Source organism: Suncus etruscus, chromosome 12 (genome assembly GCF_024139225.1).
Source record: "Suncus etruscus isolate mSunEtr1 chromosome 12, mSunEtr1.pri.cur, whole genome shotgun sequence".
NCBI classification, from domain to species: Eukaryota; Metazoa; Chordata; class Mammalia; order Eulipotyphla; family Soricidae; genus Suncus; species Suncus etruscus.
In genome coordinates, this window is record NC_064859.1 from 64,398,859 (window position 1) to 64,419,710 (window position 20,852).

General features: G+C 60.3%; 1 protein-coding gene and 7 non-coding genes across 17 annotated transcripts in view; 1 reads left to right on the forward strand and 7 right to left on the reverse strand.

The window, feature by feature from the left end:
• The window catches only part of STAMBP (STAM binding protein), a 321,855-nt gene that overhangs the window by 218,844 nt on the left and 82,159 nt on the right, over nt 1–20,852 (forward strand). The window contains exon 1 of one of the 10 annotated variants that reach the window (XM_049784417.1): nt 1,452–1,519. The exons of 3 other annotated variants lie outside the window; for them this stretch is intronic. The gene's annotated coding sequence lies outside the window, so the exon portion shown is untranslated. Of the gene's footprint in view, nt 1–1,451; nt 1,520–4,056; nt 4,125–6,659; nt 6,728–9,263; nt 9,332–11,868; nt 11,937–14,454; nt 14,523–17,059; nt 17,128–20,852 lie in introns of those variants that run through there. 6 more of the 10 variants (XM_049784418.1, XM_049784419.1, XM_049784420.1 and 3 more) reach the window with 6 other exon arrangements.
• On the reverse strand, nt 1,969–2,087 carry LOC126025273 (5S ribosomal RNA). Its single transcript, XR_007501305.1, has one exon. It is a non-coding gene; the product is annotated as a 5S ribosomal RNA (ribosomal RNA).
• On the reverse strand, nt 4,574–4,692 carry LOC126025396 (5S ribosomal RNA). The gene has a single exon (XR_007501403.1). It is a non-coding gene; the product is annotated as a 5S ribosomal RNA (ribosomal RNA).
• On the reverse strand, nt 7,176–7,294 carry LOC126024848 (5S ribosomal RNA). Its single transcript, XR_007500946.1, has one exon. It is a non-coding gene; the product is annotated as a 5S ribosomal RNA (ribosomal RNA).
• LOC126024938 (5S ribosomal RNA) lies at nt 9,781–9,899 on the reverse strand. The gene has a single exon (XR_007501010.1). It is a non-coding gene; the product is annotated as a 5S ribosomal RNA (ribosomal RNA).
• Nucleotides 12,386–12,504, reverse strand: LOC126024950 (5S ribosomal RNA). Its single transcript, XR_007501021.1, has one exon. It is a non-coding gene; the product is annotated as a 5S ribosomal RNA (ribosomal RNA).
• Nucleotides 14,971–15,089, reverse strand: LOC126024962 (5S ribosomal RNA). Its single transcript, XR_007501028.1, has one exon. It is a non-coding gene; the product is annotated as a 5S ribosomal RNA (ribosomal RNA).
• On the reverse strand, nt 17,576–17,694 carry LOC126024974 (5S ribosomal RNA). The gene has a single exon (XR_007501037.1). It is a non-coding gene; the product is annotated as a 5S ribosomal RNA (ribosomal RNA).

Genomic DNA, 20,852 nt, shown 5'->3' on the forward strand with positions numbered 1-20,852 from the left:
TGGCTTCCTGCTCCCTAGTGGGGGCGGCGGCTGCCAGGGTTCCAGCTGCTGCCCACAGCAGGGCCAACAGAGTGTTTGATCGCCACAGGGAGCTAGCTGGCACAGACAGGCTGACAGACATACAACTGCACAGACAAACACACAACCAGACACACAGAGACGGTCAGACACTCAGAGTGCCCGAGCCAGGGAGAGCCCCTGGAGTGAGAGGCCTGACAGTGGAAGAGGGAGCCAGACAGACAGATCAAGAGAGAGACCCATAGTAAAGGACAGACAGATCGGCAGGCAGGTACAGAGCCACAGAGAGCCTGTGGACTGCTAGGCAGAGAAAAGGACCTTGTAAGAGAGAGCCAGAGACAGACAGAGACCACAGGCAGGCAGGCAGGCAAGGCAGGCAGGCAGGCAGGCAGATATACTGACTGACTGACTGATTGACAGACTGACTGGCGGGCAGACAGGCAAGCAGAGATCTGGAGTCAGCCAGAACCTGTGGAGTACTAGGCAGAGTACAGTGTAACAGAGAGAGCCAGAGACAGATAGAGACAGACAGAAAGACAAACAGACAGACAGATTGACTGACTGACAGGCTGACGGGCAGATAGGCGAGCAGAGGTACCGAAACACGAGAGAGCCTGTGAGTGCTAGGCAGAGGAAAGGACAGGGTAAGAGAGAGCCAGAGACAGAAACTGACAGGCAGGCAGGGAGACAGGAAGGCAGGCTGGCAGGCAAGCACTCCTAGGCACTCAGGCAGAGGTACCAAGCCCAAGAGAGAGTGTGGAGTGCTAGGCAGAGAAAAGGACAGTGTAAGAGAGAGCCAGAGGCTGATAGAGACAGACAAATTGACCAGCACACACACACACACACACACACACACACACACACACACACACACTGACAGATTGAAGGCAGACAGGCAAGCAGAACTGAGCCAGCCAGATCTAGTGGAGTGCTAGGCAGAGAAAAGGAAAGTATAAGAGAGAGAGAGCAAGTGACAGACAGACAAAGAGGCAGGCAGGCAGAGGTACCGATCCAGAGAACTGTGGAGTGCTATGCAGAAGAAAAACAGTGTAAGAGAGAGAGAGAGAGAGCAAGAGACACAGAGAGACAGAGAGACAGAGAGACAGACAGACAGACACACGCAGGCATGCAGGGAGACAGAGGCACTAAGCCCAAGAGAGCCTGCGGAGTGCTAGGCAGAGAGAAGGAGAGAAAGTGTCACAGAGCCAGAGCCAGCCAGCCAGCCAGCCAGACACACGTGCACACACACACACACACACACACACACACACACGCACACGCACACACACACACATCACCCTTGCAAGCAATAGCGCAGACAGACTGGCGGGCAGGCAGGCAAGCAGGTACACAGACAGGCAGATGGACAGACTGAGAGACAGACCGACCGACAGACAGAAAGACAGCAAGTCAGAGGTCCCGAGCCCAAGAGAGCTGTGGAGTGTGAGGCAGAGAAACCCAGATTGAAAGAGGGGGCAGAGGCGACCCAGACAGGAAAATAGTGAGTGTGGCCAGGGCCTGGCCCGGTGGGACTAAGGGGTCTAGAGAGTGAGAGAGGGCCACCCGAGCAGGGGCCCAAGGCTGAGAAGTCTGGTCGGTCTTGGGTGCGGGAGGAGAGGAGGACGGCGAGCCGAGGGCTGGTGGTCCCGCACTGGCTGTGCTGCTGTGCTGCTGTGCTGTGCGGGAGCATCCGCAAGGGCCCTGGGTCCCGTGCCCATTGTGACGCCACATCTGAGGGTCCCCGAGGCGCCCCGGAGCAGCGGGGTGGCAGGCAGGACGTCCTCGGAGCTCCTGCAGCCGGCTCCTGGCGGCCCTGCCTCAGGGCACGCACGGGGGCTGGGGCCAGCAGCCAGCGGCCCAGGCAGGCGTCCGTCCGGGGTCTTGGGGGGGTGGGGTGGGCGGGCCACAAGGCGGGGGGCGGGCCAAAAGGCGAAGGGGCGCGGCCCCAAAAGCCTACAGCACCCGGTATTCCCAGGCGGTCTCCCATCCAAGTACTAACCAGGCCCGACCCTGCTTAGCTTCCGAGATCAGACGAGATCGGGCGCGTTCAGGGTGGTATGGCCGTAGACGCTCGAGCCGCTCTCCGCGGGCCTCAAGAAGCTAGCGCCCCGCGTCGACACACCGCACGCCGCCCCGCACAGCCCCACGGGCCTCGGAAACACGCCCCAACGCCACCTCCAGGGAAACCACGCGTCCGGCTCGGCCCACCCGGCCCAGCTCAGCTCAGCTCAGCTCAGCTCAGCTCAGCTCAGCTCTGCTGGGCCGCTGCGCTGCACGCCCGCCGTCCTCTCGCCGGCCCACGGACGTGTGTGTGCGAGTGTGTGCGCGCCACGGACACTGCGTGTGCCCCTCTGTCTGCCCGCACCCGCGCACGTCCAGGACCAGGACGGCAGCGCGCCAGCACCCCGAGGCACGCACGCGGCCACCTCCTTTCGGGGTGTGGGGCCGCCCGGAGGGGGGGTGCTGCGGGGAGGAGACCAGGCTGGGCTGGGCAGGACTCGGGCTGGGCACAAGGCGGGTTGGGCTGGCTCTCAGGCGGAATGCCCAGCACATCTGGAAGCCCCCGGAGCCACCCGGCTCACCTGGCTTCCTGCTCCCTAGGGTGGGGGGCAGGCGGCTGCCAGGGGGTTCCAGCTGCTGCCCACAGCAGGGCCAACAGAGTGTTTGATCGCCACAGGGAGCTAGCTGGCACAGACAGGCTGACAGACATACAACTGCACAGACAAACACACAACCAGACACACAGAGACGGTCAGACACTCAGAGTGCCCGAGCCAGGGAGAGCCCCTGGAGTGAGAGGCCTGACAGTGGAAGAGGGAGCCAGACAGACAGATCAAGAGAGAGACCCATAGTAAAGGACAGACAGATCGGCAGGCAGGTACAGAGCCACAGAGAGCCTGTGGACTGCTAGGCAGAGAAAAGGACCTTGTAAGAGAGAGCCAGAGACAGACAGAGACCACAGGCAGGCAGGCAGGCAAGGCAGGCAGGCAGGCAGGCAGATATACTGACTGACTGACTGATTGACAGACTGACTGGCGGGCAGACAGGCAAGCAGAGATCTGGAGTCAGCCAGAACCTGTGGAGTACTAGGCAGAGTACAGTGTAACAGAGAGAGCCAGAGACAGATAGAGACAGACAGAAAGACAAACAGACAGACAGATTGACTGACTGACAGGCTGACGGGCAGATAGGCGAGCAGAGGTACCGAAACACCAGAGAGCCTGTGAGTGCTAGGCAGAGGAAAGGACAGGGTAAGAGAGAGCCAGAGACAGAAACTGACAGGCAGGCAGGGAGACAGGAAGGCAGGCTGGCAGGCAAGCACTCCTAGGCACTCAGGCAGAGGTACCAAGCCCAAGAGAGAGTGTGGAGTGCTAGGCAGAGAAAAGGACAGTGTAAGAGAGAGCCAGAGGCTGATAGAGACAGACAAATTGACCAGCACACACACACACACACACACACACACACACACACACACACACACACTGACAGATTGAAGGCAGACAGGCAAGCAGAACTGAGCCAGCCAGATCTAGTGGAGTGCTAGGCAGAGAAAAGGAAAGTATAAGAGAGAGAGAGCAAGTGACAGACAGACAAAGAGGCAGGCAGGCAGAGGTACCGATCCAGAGAACTGTGGAGTGCTATGCAGAAGAAAAACAGTGTAAGAGAGAGAGAGAGAGAGCAAGAGACACAGAGAGACAGAGACAGATAGAGACAGACAGACACACGCAGGCATGCAGGGAGACAGAGGCACTAAGCCCAAGAGAGCCTGCGGAGTGCTAGGCAGAGAGAAGGAGAGAAAGTGTCACAGAGCCAGAGCCAGCCAGCCAGCCAGCCAGACACACGTGCACACACACACACACACACACACACACACACGCACACGCACACACACACACACATCACCCATGCAAGCAATAGCGCAGACAGACTGGCGGGCAGGCAGGCAAGCAGGTACACAGACAGGCAGATGGACAGACTGAGAGACAGACCGACAGACAGACAGAAAGACAGCAAGTCAGAGGTCCCGAGCCCAAGAGAGCTGTGGAGTGTGAGGCAGAGAAACCCAGATTGAAAGAGGGGGCAGAGGCGACCCAGACAGGAAAATAGTGAGTGTGGCCAGGGCCTGGCCCGGTGGGACTAAGGGGTCTAGAGAGTGAGAGAGGGCCACCCGAGCAGGGGCCCAAGGCTGAGAAGTCTGGTCGGTCTTGGGTGCGGGAGGAGAGGAGGACGGCGAGCCGAGGGCTGGTGGTCCCGCACTGGCTGTGCTGCTGTGCTGCTGTGCTGTGCGGGAGCATCCGCAAGGGCCCTGGGTCCCGTGCCCATTGTGACGCCACATCTGAGGGTCCCCGAGGCGCCCCGGAGCAGCGGGGGTGGCAGGCAGGACGTCCTCGGAGCTCCTGCAGCCGGCTCCTGGCGGCCCTGCCTCAGGGCACGCACGGGGGCTGGGGCCAGCAGCCAGCGGCCCAGGCAGGCGTCCGTCCGGGGTCTTGGGGGGTGGGGTGGGCGGGCCACAAGGCGGGGGGCGGGCCAAAAGGCGAAGGGGCGCGGCCCCAAAAGCCTACAGCACCCGGTATTCCCAGGCGGTCTCCCATCCAAGTACTAACCAGGCCCGACCCTGCTTAGCTTCCGAGATCAGACGAGATCGGGCGCGTTCAGGGTGGTATGGCCGTAGACGCTCGAGCCGCTCTCCGCGGGCCTCAAGAAGCTAGCGCCCCGCGTCGACACACCGCACGCCGCCCCGCACAGCCCCACGGGCCTCGGAAACACGCCCCAACGCCACCTCCAGGGAAACCACGCGTCCGGCTCGGCCCACCCGGCCCAGCTCAGCTCAGCTCAGCTCAGCTCAGCTCAGCTCAGCTCAGCTCTGCTGGGCCGCTGCGCTGCACGCCCGCCGTCCTCTCGCCGGCCCACGGACGTGTGTGTGCGAGTGTGTGCGCGCCACGGACACTGCGTGTGCCCCTCTGTCTGCCCGCACCCGCGCACGTCCAGGACCAGGACGGCAGCGCGCCAGCACCCCGAGGCACGCACGCGGCCACCTCCTTTCGGGGTGTGGGGCCGCCCGGAGGGGGGGTGCTGCGGGGAGGAGACCAGGCTGGGCTGGGCAGGACTCGGGCTGGGCACAAGGCGGGTTGGGCTGGCTCTCAGGCGGAATGCCCAGCACATCTGGAAGCCCCCGGAGCCACCCGGCTCACCTGGCTTCCTGCTCCCTAGGGTGGGGGCGGGCGGCTGCCAGGGGGTTCCAGCTGCTGCCCACAGCAGGGCCAACAGAGTGTTTGATCGCCACAGGGAGCTAGCTGGCACAGACAGGCTGACAGACATACAACTGCACAGACAAACACACAACCAGACACACAGAGACGGTCAGACACTCAGAGTGCCCGAGCCAGGGAGAGCCCCTGGAGTGAGAGGCCTGACAGTGGAAGAGGGAGCCAGACAGACAGATCAAGAGAGAGACCCATAGTAAAGGACAGACAGATCGGCAGGCAGGTACAGAGCCACAGAGAGCCTGTGGACTGCTAGGCAGAGAAAAGGACCTTGTAAGAGAGAGCCAGAGACAGACAGAGACCACAGGCAGGCAGGCAGGCAGGCAAGGCAGGCAGGCAGGCAGGCAGATATACTGACTGACTGACTGATTGACAGACTGACTGGCGGGCAGACAGGCAAGCAGAGATCTGGAGTCAGCCAGAACCTGTGGAGTACTAGGCAGAGTACAGTGTAACAGAGAGAGCCAGAGACAGATAGAGACAGACAGAAAGACAAACAGACAGACAGATTGACTGACTGACAGGCTGACGGGCAGATAGGCGAGCAGAGGTACCGAAACACCAGAGAGCCTGTGAGTGCTAGGCAGAGGAAAGGACAGGGTAAGAGAGAGCCAGAGACAGAAACTGACAGGCAGGCAGGGAGACAGGAAGGCAGGCTGGCAGGCAAGCACTCCTAGGCACTCAGGCAGAGGTACCAAGCCCAAGAGAGAGTGTGGAGTGCTAGGCAGAGAAAAGGACAGTGTAAGAGAGAGCCAGAGGCTGATAGAGACAGACAAATTGACCAGCACACACACACACACACACACACACACACACACACACACACACTGACAGATTGAAGGCAGACAGGCAAGCAGAACTGAGCCAGCCAGATCTAGTGGAGTGCTAGGCAGAGAAAAGGAAAGTATAAGAGAGAGAGAGCAAGTGACAGACAGACAAAGAGGCAGGCAGGCAGAGGTACCGATCCAGAGAACTGTGGAGTGCTATGCAGAAGAAAAACAGTGTAAGAGAGAGAGAGAGAGCAAGAGACACAGAGAGACAGAGAGACAGACAGACAGACAGACACACGCAGGCATGCAGGGAGACAGAGGCACTAAGCCCAAGAGAGCCTGCGGAGTGCTAGGCAGAGAGAAGGAGAGAAAGTGTCACAGAGCCAGAGCCAGCCAGCCAGCCAGCCAGACACACGTGCACACACACACACACACACACACGCACACGCACACACACACACACACACATCACCCATGCAAGCAATAGCGCAGACAGACTGGCGGGCAGGCAGGCAAGCAGGTACACAGACAGGCAGATGGACAGACTGAGAGACAGACCGACCGACAGACAGAAAGACAGCAAGTCAGAGGTCCCGAGCCCAAGAGAGCTGTGGAGTGTGAGGCAGAGAAACCCAGATTGAAAGAGGGGGCAGAGGCGACCCAGACAGGAAAATAGTGAGTGTGGCCAGGGCCTGGCCCGGTGGGACTAAGGGGTCTAGAGAGTGAGAGAGGGCCACCCGAGCAGGGGCCCAAGGCTGAGAAGTCTGGTCGGTCTTGGGTGCGGGAGGAGAGGAGGACGGCGAGCCGAGGGCTGGTGGTCCCGCACTGGCTGTGCTGCTGTGCTGCTGTGCTGTGCGGGAGCATCCGCAAGGGCCCTGGGTCCCGTGCCCATTGTGACGCCACATCTGAGGGTCCCCGAGGCGCCCCGGAGCAGCGGGGTGGCAGGCAGGACGTCCTCGGAGCTCCTGCAGCCGGCTCCTGGCGGCCCTGCCTCAGGGCACGCACGGGGGCTGGGGCCAGCAGCCAGCGGCCCAGGCAGGCGTCCGTCCGGGGTCTTGGGGGGTGGGGTGGGCGGGCCACAAGGCGGGGGGCGGGCCAAAAGGCGAAGGGGCGCGGCCCCAAAAGCCTACAGCACCCGGTATTCCCAGGCGGTCTCCCATCCAAGTACTAACCAGGCCCGACCCTGCTTAGCTTCCGAGATCAGACGAGATCGGGCGCGTTCAGGGTGGTATGGCCGTAGACGCTCGAGCCGCTCTCCGCGGGCCTCAAGAAGCTAGCGCCCCGCGTCGACACACCGCACGCCGCCCCGCACAGCCCCACGGGCCTCGGAAACACGCCCCAACGCCACCTCCAGGGAAACCACGCGTCCGGCTCGGCCCACCCGGCCCAGCTCAGCTCAGCTCAGCTCAGCTCAGCTCAGCTCAGCTCAGCTCTGCTGGGCCGCTGCGCTGCACGCCCGCCGTCCTCTCGCCGGCCCACGGACGTGTGTGTGCGAGTGTGTGCGCGCCACGGACACTGCGTGTGCCCCTCTGTCTGCCCGCACCCGCGCACGTCCAGGACCAGGACGGCAGCGCGCCAGCACCCCGAGGCACGCACGCGGCCACCTCCTTTCGGGGTGTGGGGCCGCCCGGAGGGGGGGTGCTGCGGGGAGGAGACCAGGCTGGGCTGGGCAGGACTCGGGCTGGGCACAAGGCGGGTTGGGCTGGCTCTCAGGCGGAATGCCCAGCACATCTGGAAGCCCCCGGAGCCACCCGGCTCACCTGGCTTCCTGCTCCCTAGGGTGGGGGCGGGCGGCTGCCAGGGGGTTCCAGCTGCTGCCCACAGCAGGGCCAACAGAGTGTTTGATCGCCACAGGGAGCTAGCTGGCACAGACAGGCTGACAGACATACAACTGCACAGACAAACACACAACCAGACACACAGAGACGGTCAGACACTCAGAGTGCCCGAGCCAGGGAGAGCCCCTGGAGTGAGAGGCCTGACAGTGGAAGAGGGAGCCAGACAGACAGATCAAGAGAGAGACCCATAGTAAAGGACAGACAGATCGGCAGGCAGGTACAGAGCCACAGAGAGCCTGTGGACTGCTAGGCAGAGAAAAGGACCTTGTAAGAGAGAGCCAGAGACAGACAGAGACCACAGGCAGGCAGGCAGGCAGGCAAGGCAGGCAGGCAGGCAGGCAGATATACTGACTGACTGACTGATTGACAGACTGACTGGCGGGCAGACAGGCAAGCAGAGATCTGGAGTCAGCCAGAACCTGTGGAGTACTAGGCAGAGTACAGTGTAACAGAGAGAGCCAGAGACAGATAGAGACAGACAGAAAGACAAACAGACAGACAGATTGACTGACTGACAGGCTGACGGGCAGATAGGCGAGCAGAGGTACCGAAACACCAGAGAGCCTGTGAGTGCTAGGCAGAGGAAAGGACAGGGTAAGAGAGAGCCAGAGACAGAAACTGACAGGCAGGCAGGGAGACAGGAAGGCAGGCTGGCAGGCAAGCACTCCTAGGCACTCAGGCAGAGGTACCAAGCCCAAGAGAGAGTGTGGAGTGCTAGGCAGAGAAAAGGACAGTGTAAGAGAGAGCCAGAGGCTGATAGAGACAGACAAATTGACCAGCACACACACACACACACACACACACACACACACACACACACACACACACTGACAGATTGAAGGCAGACAGGCAAGCAGAACTGAGCCAGCCAGATCTAGTGGAGTGCTAGGCAGAGAAAAGGAAAGTATAAGAGAGAGAGAGCAAGTGACAGACAGACAAAGAGGCAGGCAGGCAGAGGTACCGATCCAGAGAACTGTGGAGTGCTATGCAGAAGAAAAACAGTGTAAGAGAGAGAGAGAGAGCAAGAGACACAGAGAGACAGAGAGACAGACAGACAGACAGACACACGCAGGCATGCAGGGAGACAGAGGCACTAAGCCCAAGAGAGCCTGCGGAGTGCTAGGCAGAGAGAAGGAGAGAAAGTGTCACAGAGCCAGAGCCAGCCAGCCAGCCAGCCAGACACACGTGCACACACACACACACACACACACGCACACGCACACACACACACACATCACCCATGCAAGCAATAGCGCAGACAGACTGGCGGGCAGGCAGGCAAGCAGGTACACAGACAGGCAGATGGACAGACTGAGAGACAGACCGACAGACAGACAGAAAGACAGCAAGTCAGAGGTCCCGAGCCCAAGAGAGCTGTGGAGTGTGAGGCAGAGAAACCCAGATTGAAAGAGGGGGCAGAGGCGACCCAGACAGGAAAATAGTGAGTGTGGCCAGGGCCTGGCCCGGTGGGACTAAGGGGTCTAGAGAGTGAGAGAGGGCCACCCGAGCAGGGGCCCAAGGCTGAGAAGTCTGGTCGGTCTTGGGTGCGGGAGGAGAGGAGGACGGCGAGCCGAGGGCTGGTGGTCCCGCACTGGCTGTGCTGCTGTGCTGCTGTGCTGTGCGGGAGCATCCGCAAGGGCCCTGGGTCCCGTGCCCATTGTGACGCCACATCTGAGGGTCCCCGAGGCGCCCCGGAGCAGCGGGGTGGCAGGCAGGACGTCCTCGGAGCTCCTGCAGCCGGCTCCTGGCGGCCCTGCCTCAGGGCACGCACGGGGGCTGGGGCCAGCAGCCAGCGGCCCAGGCAGGCGTCCGTCCGGGGTCTTGGGGGGGTGGGGTGGGCGGGCCACAAGGCGGGGGGCGGGCCAAAAGGCGAAGGGGCGCGGCCCCAAAAGCCTACAGCACCCGGTATTCCCAGGCGGTCTCCCATCCAAGTACTAACCAGGCCCGACCCTGCTTAGCTTCCGAGATCAGACGAGATCGGGCGCGTTCAGGGTGGTATGGCCGTAGACGCTCGAGCCGCTCTCCGCGGGCCTCAAGAAGCTAGCGCCCCGCGTCGACACACCGCACGCCGCCCCGCACAGCCCCACGGGCCTCGGAAACACGCCCCAACGCCACCTCCAGGGAAACCACGCGTCCGGCTCGGCCCACCCGGCCCAGCTCAGCTCAGCTCAGCTCAGCTCAGCTCAGCTCAGCTCTGCTGGGCCGCTGCGCTGCACGCCCGCCGTCCTCTCGCCGGCCCACGGACGTGTGTGTGCGAGTGTGTGCGCGCCACGGACACTGCGTGTGCCCCTCTGTCTGCCCGCACCCGCGCACGTCCAGGACCAGGACGGCAGCGCGCCAGCACCCCGAGGCACGCACGCGGCCACCTCCTTTCGGGGTGTGGGGCCGCCCGGAGGGGGGGTGCTGCGGGGAGGAGACCAGGCTGGGCTGGGCAGGACTCGGGCTGGGCACAAGGCGGGTTGGGCTGGCTCTCAGGCGGAATGCCCAGCACATCTGGAAGCCCCCGGAGCCACCCGGCTCACCTGGCTTCCTGCTCCCTAGGGTGGGGGCAGGGCGGCTGCCAGGGGGTTCCAGCTGCTGCCCACAGCAGGGCCAACAGAGTGTTTGATCGCCACAGGGAGCTAGCTGGCACAGACAGGCTGACAGACATACAACTGCACAGACAAACACACAACCAGACACACAGAGACGGTCAGACACTCAGAGTGCCCGAGCCAGGGAGAGCCCCTGGAGTGAGAGGCCTGACAGTGGAAGAGGGAGCCAGACAGACAGATCAAGAGAGAGACCCATAGTAAAGGACAGACAGATCGGCAGGCAGGTACAGAGCCACAGAGAGCCTGTGGACTGCTAGGCAGAGAAAAGGACCTTGTAAGAGAGAGCCAGAGACAGACAGAGACCACAGGCAGGCAGGCAGGCAAGGCAGGCAGGCAGGCAGGCAGATATACTGACTGACTGACTGATTGACAGACTGACTGGCGGGCAGACAGGCAAGCAGAGATCTGGAGTCAGCCAGAACCTGTGGAGTACTAGGCAGAGTACAGTGTAACAGAGAGAGCCAGAGACAGATAGAGACAGACAGAAAGACAAACAGACAGACAGATTGACTGACTGACAGGCTGACGGGCAGATAGGCGAGCAGAGGTACCGAAACACGAGAGAGCCTGTGAGTGCTAGGCAGAGGAAAGGACAGGGTAAGAGAGAGCCAGAGACAGAAACTGACAGGCAGGCAGGGAGACAGGAAGGCAGGCTGGCAGGCAAGCACTCCTAGGCACTCAGGCAGAGGTACCAAGCCCAAGAGAGAGTGTGGAGTGCTGGGCAGAGAAAAGGACAGTGTAAGAGAGAGCCAGAGGCTGATAGAGACAGACAAATTGACCAGCACACACACACACACACACACACACACACACACACACACACACACTGACAGATTGAAGGCAGACAGGCAAGCAGAACTGAGCCAGCCAGATCTAGTGGAGTGCTAGGCAGAGAAAAGGAAAGTATAAGAGAGAGAGAGCAAGTGACAGACAGACAAAGAGGCAGGCAGGCAGAGGTACCGATCCAGAGAACTGTGGAGTGCTATGCAGAAGAAAAACAGTGTAAGAGAGAGAGAGAGAGCAAGAGACACAGAGAGACAGAGAGACAGAGAGACAGACAGACAGACAGACACACGCAGGCATGCAGGGAGACAGAGGCACTAAGCCCAAGAGAGCCTGCGGAGTGCTAGGCAGAGAGAAGGAGAGAAAGTGTCACAGAGCCAGAGCCAGCCAGCCAGCCAGCCAGACACACGTGCACACACACACACACACACACACACACGCACACGCACACACACACACACATCACCCATGCAAGCAATAGCGCAGACAGACTGGCGGGCAGGCAGGCAAGCAGGTACACAGACAGGCAGATGGACAGACTGAGAGACAGACCGACCGACAGACAGAAAGACAGCAAGTCAGAGGTCCCGAGCCCAAGAGAGCTGTGGAGTGTGAGGCAGAGAAACCCAGATTGAAAGAGGGGGCAGAGGCGACCCAGACAGGAAAATAGTGAGTGTGGCCAGGGCCTGGCCCGGTGGGACTAAGGGGTCTAGAGAGTGAGAGAGGGCCACCCGAGCAGGGGCCCAAGGCTGAGAAGTCTGGTCGGTCTTGGGTGCGGGAGGAGAGGAGGACGGCGAGCCGAGGGCTGGTGGTCCCGCACTGGCTGTGCTGCTGTGCTGCTGTGCTGTGCGGGAGCATCCGCAAGGGCCCTGGGTCCCGTGCCCATTGTGACGCCACATCTGAGGGTCCCCGAGGCGCCCCGGAGCAGCGGGGGTGGCAGGCAGGACGTCCTCGGAGCTCCTGCAGCCGGCTCCTGGCGGCCCTGCCTCAGGGCACGCACGGGGGCTGGGGCCAGCAGCCAGCGGCCCAGGCAGGCGTCCGTCCGGGGTCTTGGGGGGTGGGGTGGGCGGGCCACAAGGCGGGGGGCGGGCCAAAAGGCGAAGGGGCGCGGCCCCAAAAGCCTACAGCACCCGGTATTCCCAGGCGGTCTCCCATCCAAGTACTAACCAGGCCCGACCCTGCTTAGCTTCCGAGATCAGACGAGATCGGGCGCGTTCAGGGTGGTATGGCCGTAGACGCTCGAGCCGCTCTCCGCGGGCCTCAAGAAGCTAGCGCCCCGCGTCGACACACCGCACGCCGCCCCGCACAGCCCCACGGGCCTCGGAAACACGCCCCAACGCCACCTCCAGGGAAACCACGCGTCCGGCTCGGCCCACCCGGCCCAGCTCAGCTCAGCTCAGCTCAGCTCAGCTCAGCTCAGCTCAGCTCTGCTGGGCCGCTGCGCTGCACGCCCGCCGTCCTCTCGCCGGCCCACGGACGTGTGTGTGCGAGTGTGTGCGCGCCACGGACACTGCGTGTGCCCCTCTGTCTGCCCGCACCCGCGCACGTCCAGGACCAGGACGGCAGCGCGCCAGCACCCCGAGGCACGCACGCGGCCACCTCCTTTCGGGGTGTGGGGCCGCCCGGAGGGGGGGGTGCTGCGGGGAGGAGACCAGGCTGGGCTGGGCAGGACTCGGGCTGGGCACAAGGCGGGTTGGGCTGGCTCTCAGGCGGAATGCCCAGCACATCTGGAAGCCCCCGGAGCCACCCGGCTCACCTGGCTTCCTGCTCCCTAGGGTGGGGGCGGGCGGCTGCCAGGGGGTTCCAGCTGCTGCCCACAGCAGGGCCAACAGAGTGTTTGATCGCCACAGGGAGCTAGCTGGCACAGACAGGCTGACAGACATACAACTGCACAGACAAACACACAACCAGACACACAGAGACGGTCAGACACTCAGAGTGCCCGAGCCAGGGAGAGCCCCTGGAGTGAGAGGCCTGACAGTGGAAGAGGGAGCCAGACAGACAGATCAAGAGAGAGACCCATAGTAAAGGACAGACAGATCGGCAGGCAGGTACAGAGCCACAGAGAGCCTGTGGACTGCTAGGCAGAGAAAAGGACCTTGTAAGAGAGAGCCAGAGACAGACAGAGACCACAGGCAGGCAGGCAGGCAGGCAAGGCAGGCAGGCAGGCAGGCAGATATACTGACTGACTGACTGATTGACAGACTGACTGGCGGGCAGACAGGCAAGCAGAGATCTGGAGTCAGCCAGAACCTGTGGAGTACTAGGCAGAGTACAGTGTAACAGAGAGAGCCAGAGACAGATAGAGACAGACAGAAAGACAAACAGACAGACAGATTGACTGACTGACAGGCTGACGGGCAGATAGGCGAGCAGAGGTACCGAAACACCAGAGAGCCTGTGAGTGCTAGGCAGAGGAAAGGACAGGGTAAGAGAGAGCCAGAGACAGAAACTGACAGGCAGGCAGGGAGACAGGAAGGCAGGCTGGCAGGCAAGCACTCCTAGGCACTCAGGCAGAGGTACCAAGCCCAAGAGAGAGTGTGGAGTGCTAGGCAGAGAAAAGGACAGTGTAAGAGAGAGCCAGAGGCTGATAGAGACAGACAAATTGACCAGCACACACACACACACACACACACACACACACACTGACAGATTGAAGGCAGACAGGCAAGCAGAACTGAGCCAGCCAGATCTAGTGGAGTGCTAGGCAGAGAAAAGGAAAGTATAAGAGAGAGAGAGCAAGTGACAGACAGACAAAGAGGCAGGCAGGCAGAGGTACCGATCCAGAGAACTGTGGAGTGCTATGCAGAAGAAAAACAGTGTAAGAGAGAGAGAGAGAGCAAGAGACACAGAGAGACAGACAGACAGACAGACACACGCAGGCATGCAGGGAGACAGAGGCACTAAGCCCAAGAGAGCCTGCGGAGTGCTAGGCAGAGAGAAGGAGAGAAAGTGTCACAGAGCCAGAGCCAGCCAGCCAGCCAGACACACGTGCACACACACACACACACACGCACACGCACACGCACACACACACACACACACACATCACCCATGCAAGCAATAGCGCAGACAGACTGGCGGGCAGGCAGGCAAGCAGGTACACAGACAGGCAGATGGACAGACTGAGAGACAGACCGACCGACAGACAGAAAGACAGCAAGTCAGAGGTCCCGAGCCCAAGAGAGCTGTGGAGTGTGAGGCAGAGAAACCCAGATTGAAAGAGGGGGCAGAGGCGACCCAGACAGGAAAATAGTGAGTGTGGCCAGGGCCTGGCCCGGTGGGACTAAGGGGTCTAGAGAGTGAGAGAGGGCCACCCGAGCAGGGGCCCAAGGCTGAGAAGTCTGGTCGGTCTTGGGTGCGGGAGGAGAGGAGGACGGCGAGCCGAGGGCTGGTGGTCCCGCACTGGCTGTGCTGCTGTGCTGCTGTGCTGTGCGGGAGCATCCGCAAGGGCCCTGGGTCCCGTGCCCATTGTGACGCCACATCTGAGGGTCCCCGAGGCGCCCCGGAGCAGCGGGGTGGCAGGCAGGACGTCCTCGGAGCTCCTGCAGCCGGCTCCTGGCGGCCCTGCCTCAGGGCACGCACGGGGGCTGGGGCCAGCAGCCAGCGGCCCAGGCAGGCGTCCGTCCGGGGTCTTGGGGGGTGGGGTGGGCGGGCCACAAGGCGGGGGGCGGGCCAAAAGGCGAAGGGGCGCGGCCCCAAAAGCCTACAGCACCCGGTATTCCCAGGCGGTCTCCCATCCAAGTACTAACCAGGCCCGACCCTGCTTAGCTTCCGAGATCAGACGAGATCGGGCGCGTTCAGGGTGGTATGGCCGTAGACGCTCGAGCCGCTCTCCGCGGGCCTCAAGAAGCTAGCGCCCCGCGTCGACACACCGCACGCCGCCCCGCACAGCCCCACGGGCCTCGGAAACACGCCCCAACGCCACCTCCAGGGAAACCACGCGTCCGGCTCGGCCCACCCGGCCCAGCTCAGCTCAGCTCAGCTCAGCTCAGCTCAGCTCAGCTCTGCTGGGCCGCTGCGCTGCACGCCCGCCGTCCTCTCGCCGGCCCACGGACGTGTGTGTGCGAGTGTGTGCGCGCCACGGACACTGCGTGTGCCCCTCTGTCTGCCCGCACCCGCGCACGTCCAGGACCAGGACGGCAGCGCGCCAGCACCCCGAGGCACGCACGCGGCCACCTCCTTTCGGGGTGTGGGGCCGCCCGGAGGGGGGGTGCTGCGGGGAGGAGACCAGGCTGGGCTGGGCAGGACTCGGGCTGGGCACAAGGCGGGTTGGGCTGGCTCTCAGGCGGAATGCCCAGCACATCTGGAAGCCCCCGGAGCCACCCGGCTCACCTGGCTTCCTGCTCCCTAGGGTGGGGGCGGGCGGCTGCCAGGGGGTTCCAGCTGCTGCCCACAGCAGGGCCAACAGAGTGTTTGATCGCCACAGGGAGCTAGCTGGCACAGACAGGCTGACAGACATACAACTGCACAGACAAACACACAACCAGACACACAGAGACGGTCAGACACTCAGAGTGCCCGAGCCAGGGAGAGCCCCTGGAGTGAGAGGCCTGACAGTGGAAGAGGGAGCCAGACAGACAGATCAAGAGAGAGACCCATAGTAAAGGACAGACAGATCGGCAGGCAGGTACAGAGCCACAGAGAGCCTGTGGACTGCTAGGCAGAGAAAAGGACCTTGTAAGAGAGAGCCAGAGACAGACAGAGACCACAGGCAGGCAGGCAGGCAGGCAAGGCAGGCAGGCAGGCAGGCAGATATACTGACTGACTGACTGATTGACAGACTGACTGGCGGGCAGACAGGCAAGCAGAGATCTGGAGTCAGCCAGAACCTGTGGAGTACTAGGCAGAGTACAGTGTAACAGAGAGAGCCAGAGACAGATAGAGACAGACAGAAAGACAAACAGACAGACAGATTGACTGACTGACAGGCTGACGGGCAGATAGGCGAGCAGAGGTACCGAAACACCAGAGAGCCTGTGAGTGCTAGGCAGAGGAAAGGACAGGGTAAGAGAGAGCCAGAGACAGAAACTGACAGGCAGGCAGGGAGACAGGAAGGCAGGCTGGCAGGCAAGCACTCCTAGGCACTCAGGCAGAGGTACCAAGCCCAAGAGAGAGTGTGGAGTGCTAGGCAGAGAAAAGGACAGTGTAAGAGAGAGCCAGAGGCTGATAGAGACAGACAAATTGACCAGCACACACACACACACACACACACACACACACACACACACTGACAGATTGAAGGCAGACAGGCAAGCAGAACTGAGCCAGCCAGATCTAGTGGAGTGCTAGGCAGAGAAAAGGAAAGTATAAGAGAGAGAGCAAGTGACAGACAGACAAAGAGGCAGGCAGGCAGAGGTACCGATCCAGAGAACTGTGGAGTGCTATGCAGAAGAAAAACAGTGTAAGAGAGAGAGAGAGAGAGCAAGAGACACAGAGAGACAGAGAGACAGAGAGACAGACAGACAGACAGACACACGCAGGCATGCAGGGAGACAGAGGCACTAAGCCCAAGAGAGCCTGCGGAGTGCTAGGCAGAGAGAAGGAGAGAAAGTGTCACAGAGCCAGAGCCAGCCAGCCAGCCAGACACACGTGCACACACACACACACACACACACACACACACACACACGCACACGCACACACACACACATCACCCATGCAAGCAATAGCGCAGACAGACTGGCGGGCAGGCAGGCAAGCAGGTACACAGACAGGCAGATGGACAGACTGAGAGACAGACCGACCGACAGACAGAAAGACAGCAAGTCAGAGGTCCCGAGCCCAAGAGAGCTGTGGAGTGTGAGGCAGAGAAACCCAGATTGAAAGAGGGGGCAGAGGCGACCCAGACAGGAAAATAGTGAGTGTGGCCAGGGCCTGGCCCGGTGGGACTAAGGGGTCTAGAGAGTGAGAGAGGGCCACCCGAGCAGGGGCCCAAGGCTGAGAAGTCTGGTCGGTCTTGGGTGCGGGAGGAGAGGAGGACGGCGAGCCGAGGGCTGGTGGTCCCGCACTGGCTGTGCTGCTGTGCTGCTGTGCTGTGCGGGAGCATCCGCAAGGGCCCTGGGTCCCGTGCCCATTGTGACGCCACATCTGAGGGTCCCCGAGGCGCCCCGGAGCAGCGGGGTGGCAGGCAGGACGTCCTCGGAGCTCCTGCAGCCGGCTCCTGGCGGCCCTGCCTCAGGGCACGCACGGGGGCTGGGGCCAGCAGCCAGCGGCCCAGGCAGGCGTCCGTCCGGGGTCTTGGGGGGTGGGGTGGGCGGGCCACAAGGCGGGGGGCGGGCCAAAAGGCGAAGGGGCGCGGCCCCAAAAGCCTACAGCACCCGGTATTCCCAGGCGGTCTCCCATCCAAGTACTAACCAGGCCCGACCCTGCTTAGCTTCCGAGATCAGACGAGATCGGGCGCGTTCAGGGTGGTATGGCCGTAGACGCTCGAGCCGCTCTCCGCGGGCCTCAAGAAGCTAGCGCCCCGCGTCGACACACCGCACGCCGCCCCGCACAGCCCCACGGGCCTCGGAAACACGCCCCAACGCCACCTCCAGGGAAACCACGCGTCCGGCTCGGCCCACCCGGCCCAGCTCAGCTCAGCTCAGCTCAGCTCAGCTCAGCTCAGCTCTGCTGGGCCGCTGCGCTGCACGCCCGCCGTCCTCTCGCCGGCCCACGGACGTGTGTGTGCGAGTGTGTGCGCGCCACGGACACTGCGTGTGCCCCTCTGTCTGCCCGCACCCGCGCACGTCCAGGACCAGGACGGCAGCGCGCCAGCACCCCGAGGCACGCACGCGGCCACCTCCTTTCGGGGTGTGGGGCCGCCCGGAGGGGGGGTGCTGCGGGGAGGAGACCAGGCTGGGCTGGGCAGGACTCGGGCTGGGCACAAGGCGGGTTGGGCTGGCTCTCAGGCGGAATGCCCAGCACATCTGGAAGCCCCCGGAGCCACCCGGCTCACCTGGCTTCCTGCTCCCTAGGGTGGGGGCGGGCGGCTGCCAGGGGGTTCCAGCTGCTGCCCACAGCAGGGCCAACAGAGTGTTTGATCGCCACAGGGAGCTAGCTGGCACAGACAGGCTGACAGACATACAACTGCACAGACAAACACACAACCAGACACACAGAGACGGTCAGACACTCAGAGTGCCCGAGCCAGGGAGAGCCCCTGGAGTGAGAGGCCTGACAGTGGAAGAGGGAGCCAGACAGACAGATCAAGAGAGAGACCCATAGTAAAGGACAGACAGATCGGCAGGCAGGTACAGAGCCACAGAGAGCCTGTGGACTGCTAGGCAGAGAAAAGGACCTTGTAAGAGAGAGCCAGAGACAGACAGAGACCACAGGCAGGCAGGCAGGCAGGCAAGGCAGGCAGGCAGGCAGGCAGATATACTGACTGACTGACTGATTGACAGACTGACTGGCGGGCAGACAGGCAAGCAGAGATCTGGAGTCAGCCAGAACCTGTGGAGTACTAGGCAGAGTACAGTGTAACAGAGAGAGCCAGAGACAGATAGAGACAGACAGAAAGACAAACAGACAGACAGATTGACTGACTGACAGGCTGACGGGCAGATAGGCGAGCAGAGGTACCGAAATAAAAAATGACAGTTAAAATTTCTAAGGTGGGGCCCGGAGAGATAGCACAGAGGCGTTTGCCTTGCAAGCAGCCGATCCAGGACCAAAGGTGATTGGTTCGAATCCCGGTGTCCCATATGGTCCCCCGTGCCTGCCAGGAGCTATTTCTGAGCAGACAGCCAGGAGTAACCCCTGAGCATTGACGGGTGTGGCCCAAAAACCAAAAAAAAAAAAAAAAAAAAAAAAAATTTCTAAGGTGAAAGCAAATTTCTAAAAACTAGTATATTAATTTCCAAAAGAACTTTGAGAACAATAAAATGAGTTCCAGGGGCCGGAGAGATAGCACAGCGGTAGGGTGTTAGCCTTGCAAACAGCCTATCCAGGAGAGATGATGGTTCAAATCCTGGCATATCATATGGTCTCCGAGCCTGCCAGAAGCGATTTCTGAGCACAGAGCCAGGAGTAATCCCTGAGTGCCACCGCGTGTGACCCCAAAACAACAAATAAACAAACACAACCCCCCCCCAAAAAAAAAAAACCAAGTTCCAGGCACCAATTGTCCAACTGGGAGAATTCCTTCACCTAGTAGCATATTTTTAGTTGAGCAATTTTGTTAAGTATAGAAATATTGGGGCCGGAGAGATAGCATGGAGATGAGGCGTTTGCCTTTCATGCAGGAGGTCATCGGTTCGAATCCCGGCGTCCCATATGGTCCCCCGTGCCTGCCAGGAACAATTTCTTTTTCTTTTTTTTTTTTTTTTTTGGGTTTTTGGGCCACACCCAGTAAAGCTCAGGGGTTACTCCTGGCTATGTGCTCAGAAGTTGCTCCTGGCTTGGGGGACCATATGGGACACCGGGGGATCGAACCGCGGTCCATCCAAGGCTAGCGCAGGCAAGGCAGGCACCTTACCTTTAGCGCCACCGCCCGGCCCCAGGAACAATTTCTGAGCCTGGAGCCAGGAATAATCTCTGAGCACTGCCAGGTGTGACCCAAAAAAAACCACACACACACACACACACACACAAAAAAAAAAGTGTAGAAATATTGAAAATGAAAATCACAGCCCGCAAAGCATACTCCTCCATTTGTGTGCTCCACTTTTCAGCCCCAATTTCATCTATTTTAGATTACATAAAATATATCTTAACATCAAAATAAAAGCCTTCAGCTATATATTTGTTTCCTCTTCCTATTTCCCTTTCTTGAAAACAAACAGGTCACAAAACAATTGAAAAGTGTTAACAAATGTAAGTATTTACAACCGGAGATGGTCTGAACTTCTGTAGCTCTGAAGTTCATGAGAACATAGTCCCATGCAGAATACTAAGATGCCATCAATAGGGGCCGGGCGGTGGCGCTAAAGGTAAGGTGCCTGCCTTCCCTGCGCTAGCCTTGGATGGACCGCGGTTCGATCCCCCGGTGTCCCATATGGTCCCCCAAGCCAGGAGCAACTTCTGAGCGCATAGCCAGGAGTAACCCCCTGAGGAGCATCTAACGGGTGTGGCCCAAAACCAAAAAAAAAAAAAAAAAGATGCCATCAATACATACATGTTGACTAAAATAGCTTCAATTAAGTGACTTCTGCTAATTTTAGCATGACAACTGTTCCCATCAAATGTACCCCTAGGGGACATCAAAGGCATTCCATTCTTTAAAAAGATCTGATGGTAATGATAGTTTGAATTTAATGCCAGGATTCCCAGAGAAAAATAATGCTTGTGTTGACTTCTGCAGGAAGAGTCCAATTTAGTGAGTTAAATCAGTATATCTGAGAAATCAGTATATCTGAGACATAGAAACTGCAGACAAAAGGTGGGACTAGACAGACCAGAAGTAAGGTAATGCTGGGCATTACCAGAAGTAAGGTAATGCTGGGCATCTTCCTTCTAATACAGAGCACGGCGAGTTGCCTTTATTCCTTAACATGGACTTTGGGGCAAACCCTCCCATAGAACAGGGAGGAAGGGGACATAATCACGTCTTAGGAGCTAGCTCAATCGTAAAACAAAGGAAGGTTCAGACTTCGATGCAAT